The sequence below is a fragment of the Echinops telfairi genome, unplaced genomic scaffold (assembly GCF_000313985.2).
Source record: "Echinops telfairi isolate 266 unplaced genomic scaffold, ASM31398v2 ScPeMD7_1;HRSCAF=3_0, whole genome shotgun sequence".
In the NCBI taxonomy this organism is placed as follows: Eukaryota; Metazoa; Chordata; class Mammalia; order Afrosoricida; family Tenrecidae; genus Echinops; species Echinops telfairi.
This window is the reverse complement of record NW_022103896.1, coordinates 7,747,180-7,753,724: the sequence shown is the minus strand read 5'-3', so window position 1 is coordinate 7,753,724 and position 6,545 is coordinate 7,747,180. Positions and strand designations below refer to the sequence as shown.

The window sequence follows — 6,545 nt, the reverse complement described above, 5'->3', positions numbered from 1 at the left end:
AACGTTATCAAGTTCCTCCTTTTTCTAGAGTTTCACTTCCATTTCTTTTTAAAATTTAATTTCAGATCACATTGCAAGCACTGTGGGAGTGGTCTGGCGATCTCCTTACAGTGGAATTCTTTCTCTTGTTTATTCAAGGAATACTCGTTGGGCATCTTCCCTGCACCAGGCACTTTCTAGAAGTTGATGATACAAGTCAGGAACAAGGGGAAATGAAGGCACGAATGGAATTGGTTGGGGTTCACTCGTCCTCGTAGCGCATGATGTTTACCAGAAAATCGCTATCATTTTGTTTTTCTGGGGGAGGCAAGGCTTTGGATACACTTCCACTTTTTCCTCCTTGTAATGCTTGAATCAATTTGTTTGTTTAAATATGAAGCACTAAAGTGCCCCTTGGCAGGAGCACAATGGAGAGTTCTGGAATTCTTGATGTGGCATTGGTCTTCCAATTCTTCTCAAGGTTGTAATGCTTGAATTAATTCTTGTTCAGCGTATGAGGGCCATGAGCTGCGTGTGTGGAGGCCGGGTTGTCTAGAGAAACACATCAGTGGCATCATCTATGTCAAGAAATATCTTTACACAAAGAGGCAACTTTATGTCAAGGAGGCGCCCCAGCCCGGTCCAACTCAAGTGCATGGGCCCCTTGCTAGCCGGGTCCTCTTCAGACTCACCTAGCTGCAGAAAGATGGAGCAGGAAGAAGCCCGCAGGCCAGTGGGTGTGGAGTCACATGGATTCAAGGTCAGTGGGAGCATGGGAGGGTGCTGACAGCTCCGCCCCTGGAAGCAGGCCCAGAGGCCCAGCGCAGTCCAGCGAGGAGGAAGGTGAAGTGGAAGAGTGGTCCCTGTTTGATCTTGCTCTTATACAGAAGGCCACACCCCCAAAGAAGTGTTATCAAACTACCACTTGATCGACAGCTTGGACTCCATCCCTAGCCAGAAATGTCTAGTTGATGTAATCCTTAACCATCACATGGGGGTAGGAGGGCCGTATCAGGGCCGGCTCCACAAAGGAGCCAATGAAGATTGGGAGGGAGACTCCAGGAGCAAGGAGGTCTTCAGGAAGGGAGAGTGCTGAGTGTCCTGGGCTCTGCAGATGTTCCTGAATGGGGTCCCGGTGGGACACGACGAACAGGAAGTCAGTACCCACACACAGAGGCCTTTGCCGGACTGAGAAGCTTGAAGCATTTCCCACAGACTATTGTTCTTTTACTTTAATTGGCCTTATTCAACTTATGCCATCTCTTCTCACAGCTGAGATTGTTGAGACAGGGATGATGCCCGCTGTGTCTTTGCATTTTGAGCATAGTCACAGGCAGAGAATAGATGCTAAATATGAGTCTGCATTTCCCGAAGGTATGATGGGTGAATGGACTAAAGGATGGGTGGGTTTATTGGTGAATGAATTAAATTAAAGATGGATGCATAGGTGAATGGGTAGGTGATGGCTTTAAATTGGATATATAGATATGTGTAGATAATCTGTATAGTTGGATGCATAGATGTGTTGGATGGATGGATGAATAGTTGGATGGGTAGTTAATGAATTAAGTAACGCAATACAAAAATTTTAATAAATGGATGGATGGATATGTTGGTGGATGGATAGATGCATGGATGGGTGGATGGATGGATGAATGGATGGATGGGTAGATAAATGAGTAGATGGGTAGACGGATGAATGGGTGGGTGGATGGGTAGATGAATGGATAGATGCTTGGATGGATGGGTGGACAGGTGGATGTATGGATGGACTGGTGGACGGATGGGTGAATGGATGTATGGATGGAAGGGTAGATGCATGGATGGATGGGTGGGCAAGTAGATGGATGGACAGGTGGATGGATGGGTGAATGGATGTATGGATGGAAGGGTAGGTGAGTGGAGGGTAGGGATGAATGAGATCCCCTTGTGTACAGATGGAACCTTACTCTCCACCATCCACAGTCCATCATCTCCTTGTAGACTAGAAGCTTGACTATGACACCTCCCTGCTCTCACTCTCCCATTCTCCCTAAGCTCTGTGTTAGGATGACCAAAGCTCTCTGTCATCTGCCTTCTTCCTTTCTCTTCCTCCTCCTTCTCCTTCTTCTATCATTAAACTTTGTTTGAATGGATCTCAAAGTTCTGTGACAAAATTTTGGTCAAGTTGTTTTCCATTTTTAAAGCACTGATTTTAAAAACTAATGACTTAAAGCCACCACACAAAAAAGAAACATAAGGTCCACAAACATTCCCTTCTAAGAGTTTGACGATGCATTGTTCTCATCAACCAGTCTTTGGCTATGAAACGTCAATAGCTGATTGAGACGACCAGTCTGACACTGTTCTTCCACCGCTGATTCAGACTGGGGTGGCGGGTGTGATGGGCAACAGTCACTTATCCTTCTGAGTCTTCTAGGCAGACTTGGGGACCCTGCACCACAGCCACTGTTTGCCCCATGTCTCAGACAGCAACACGACCCAGAGGAGCACAGTCAGAGAAGGTCTCCATACACATGGGCTTGCCAGGTTCCATGTCAATGATGGCAGCATCACCAGGCTGCAAGAATTTGGGGCTCTCTTCCGCCTTCTTGTCAGAATGGCAATCCATTTCATTGTGCTCAGCAAACTTGCAAGCCATGTGGGCTGGGTGACAATCCAGCGCAGGTGCGTACCCAGCGCTGATGTGGCCTGCATGGTGTAGGATGATCGCCTGAGCAGTGAAGTCAGCTGCTTCCTTTGGGGGGTCATTTTTGCTGTCACCAGCCACGTTGCCATGGGGAACATCTTTGACAGACACGTTCTTGACATTGAAGCGTACCTTGTCCCTGGACAGATCTTCCCTCAAAGCTTCATGGTGCATTTCAACAGACTTCACTTCAGTGGTCACACTGACTGGAGCAAAGGTGACCGCCATGCCAGGTTACAGAACCCCAGCTTCCACTCTGTCCATGGGGACAGTGCCGCTCTCTGTATTCTGGCAGCAAACCTGTCGCGTAAAAGCCTTCCTTCCTCTCCGGGATCGCGTCTCAGAGCCACACCAGCCTGACTCAGTGTGTCCCGTGTAAGTATCTGCACACTCTCAGTGGAAATGATGCTAGGCTCCCTAATGCCACTCACAGGAGCCCCACCTAGCATTCCCTGACCTTGTCGCATCCGCTTCTGCTTTGTCTCAGACAGCTGGTAAAAACATGCATCTTTCCACATTCCATTTGAGCATCCTCTCCCCGGGAAAACCTTCTTTGTTCAAGACCTGACCCCTTCTTCATTCTCATCCCTGTGTCCCCTGCATGGAATCATGCCTCTGCATGGGAGGCACATTGCTTTACTTTCTTACCTATTTGTCACTGGCTCACAGGTCCCTGGAAGACAGAGGCTCATCTCCTCCCAGTTCGGAGTATGAGCCTCTGCAGCTGGCAGAGAGGCAGCCTCCAGAAACCAGGTTAAAGATCATAGCAACAGCCCTGGGCTCGTGGGGCCCCATTTGTTCTTTCATTTCGCTCCAGAGACACAGCGGCGGCTGGGATGGAAAACACCATTGCAGAGCTCAGACGTTAGGTGCTCCCATGACTAAGAATCAACTAGGGGGCGTTGGGAGGCCCTGGGTGCTGCCAATGGTTCATCACTCGACTAGTAGTCCAAAGGTGGGTGGTTCGAACCAGCCCGGAGGCACTTTGGAGAAAGGCCTGGCAGCCTGCTCTCACAAAGATTCAAACAATCCATTGGCGTGAAGATCATTCTGACTTGCATCAACCCGACAGCCCAGGGCAGAATGGTCTTGCAGGAGTAGAGAGCCTCCTTTTTTTGCCATGGGGCAGCTCATGGTTTTGAACCCCTGGCCTTGTGGTGAGTAGCTTGATGTGTAACCCTCTACACCACCAGGGCTCCTCTGGGAAGAAGACAGGAAACATGTGGAGCCGTCTAACTCTGCAGCGCGTGCAGTCAGTATGAGCTCCGGGCAACGCTTGCTGTTTGCTGGTTTGCTCGTCTGTAGGGACTGTGAAGAGTCCCTGAAGCTCTGGGGATGTAGTAGGTTATGCGCTGCGCTGCTAACTTCAAGGTCAGCCGTTCGAAACCACCAGTCACTCTGAGGAAGAAAGATGAGGTTTTCTACTCCCATAAAGAGTTACAGTCTCAGAAACCTACAGGGGCAGTCTGCCCTGTCCTGTAGGGTCGCTAAGAGTCAGAGTGGACTCACTGGCAGGGAGCTGAGAAGGAGCCTCGCTGGGAGGCAGGTCACGCACGCACACTCAGCTGTGGACTGAAAGGTGGGTGGCTCCAGTCTGCACCTGGACTCAGGTGTCTGAATAAAGTCCTGGGGACGTCTCACTCAGGCTCACGGCCATCGAGGCTGTTCCTTCCCACAGCAGCCCTTCAGGACAGGGCTGAACTGTCCCTATGGGGTCCCGAGACCTTCAAGCATGACGGGAGTAGAAAGGCCTGCCTTTCTCCAGAGGAGCAGCTGGGGATTGTCAACTGCCCGCCTAATGGACTCCTGAAAACTCGGCCGTGGGAAACCCCCAGAGCCCAGTTCTACTCTGATACCCTCACTCCCCCTCCTCTGCCTTGACCTCCAGGTATGGCCCCCGACTGAGGCCGCTCAACACACTGGCCCGGTGGGCTTCTGTTCCCAGGGGCTGGGATGCTCTCTGCCTGCCATGCCAGGGAAACTGTGCCTGCGGTTCACTTAGCTCTGCCTCCTTGAGACTAGGAGGCCCCAGGACCCGGGGGTGAGGGAGACGGACTGAGTCACTGGAGAGTTGGGCTGTGGAAGAGGACGGCCAGTCAGCATTGTGGCTGCACCCCTAGCTCCGTGGGGCACTCAGCTGAGGGTGCTAATTCGCCAATACTGAGAAAAGGGGTACCCCCATGCCCCCGCCCCGCAGCACCACCAGCAACAGTGACAGGATCAACAGACATGGGTTACCCAGCAAACAAGTGACATCACAAAATGCTAGTACTTCAGACTCTCCAAGGTCCTGGGACAGCGTTTCTAGAAATCAGTTAGGGGTGGACAGTGGGTCATGCTGCCCAGTTGTCCGTCACTGCTGAGTTATTGACAAAAATACAAAGAACATGACAGGCCCACCCTGTGACATCCGGGAGCCTGCGTTCCATCAGATGCCACGCTAAGAAGACTTCAGAAAAGGAGGGCTTTGGCTGGCTGGCCTCTTGTCCTCTCCGGAGTCAGCAGATGGCCAGCAAGAGGTTCAACCCAGGCCCTGTCCTTCCACCTCCCGCCAGCAGTCTGCCTGGGGGCTCCGTGACCGTGGGCGGCCCTGCAGAGGACACATAGCTGCCGCAAGGTCCAGGCGTGTGTAAGTGGTTCTGTGTGCACCTGGGCTTCAGCTTCCTGTCCATGACAGCCAGCACCAGTATCTCACTTGACCCCTGGTGGGCATCTTCGTACACCACAGCCAGCTGTGCACGGGGGACTTCCGGAGCCTGCAAGCGGGTGAGGCCGTGGAGATCAGAAGTCTGCCCAGGGCCTGGGTCCATCCATGTCACAGAGCCGGGGGCAGGGGGTGGGAGGTAGTGTCTGCTGCACTAGGAGCCAGAATGGCACTGGGGCACAGTACGTGCAGAGATGCAGGTCCCAAGGAGTCTGGTGCTACAACCCTGGGTGTCTTAACCATCATGTCAAGGAATGCAAGCTGCCACCACAGCCCAAGGAGGACTATGTCAGCATATCAGCCACTTAGTGGACTCGTGTCCTCTGAAGGCCCCGCAGGAAAGCCAGCCTGTTGCCAGCAGAGAAGCATCTTTGTCCACAGCTCCACCCCATTCCCAAAAGCCTCAAATTAAGCTGCACTGGGGGAGGGCTATCGTTGGCTTCCAGGACATTCCAAGGAGCGGGCATCATGGGCAGGGGTGGAGAACGTGGGTTAGGGTGGGAGCGGGCAGCTGGCACGACTGTGGCTTGGAGGCCCCACCCACCCTCACCCTCTCATCCTTCTTGGTGAAGGGAAAGAGTGGGGCATGGGGCATCCATTCCTGCTTTATCTGAAAGAACCTGGGGGCTCCCTGAAAGAATGCTCTCCCTCCTCCCCCCTTGTGCAGCCTTGCCAGAGGGAGGCGCTACCACTGAACCTCCCACTCTGGAAAGTGGCCAAAGTAGGAATGCTTTCTTATTAAAAGAAGGATCCAAAACCCAAACTCACTGCCACAGAGTCGATTCTGACGCACAGAGACCCTGTAGCCGGAGTGCAACTTCCCCTGTGGGTTTCCAAGACTGCACATCTGTATGAGAGCAGACAGATGCATCCTTCTCCCTCAGAGCCGCCGGTGGGTTCGAACTTCTGATGTGCTGGTAAGCAGCCCAACACATGGCCCATTGTGTTACCAGGGCTCCTTTAAGAATCCCCCAGGGCAGGGTAGGAAAAGATGAATTAGATGTGAGCCCAGCCCGACACTCCCTGTCCCCAAAGTCATTTCATCCTCTGAGTGGGGCCTTCTTCCAGAGTTTCCCACATCCCATCTCTGCCCCATCCACTCTTGGGACAGGGTGCTGGCAGCAGGGGGCTGTGGTAATGGCAAAGGGGGACAGCTCCCACCCCATTCTGGAC

At 52.5% G+C, this 6,545-nt stretch overlaps 1 pseudogene; it reads right to left on the bottom strand.

The window, feature by feature from the left end:
* Positions 1-2,377: 2,377 nt before the first annotated feature.
* On the bottom strand, positions 2,378-5,967 carry LOC101644943 (annotated as a pseudogene).
* Positions 5,968-6,545: the final 578 nt, after the last annotated feature.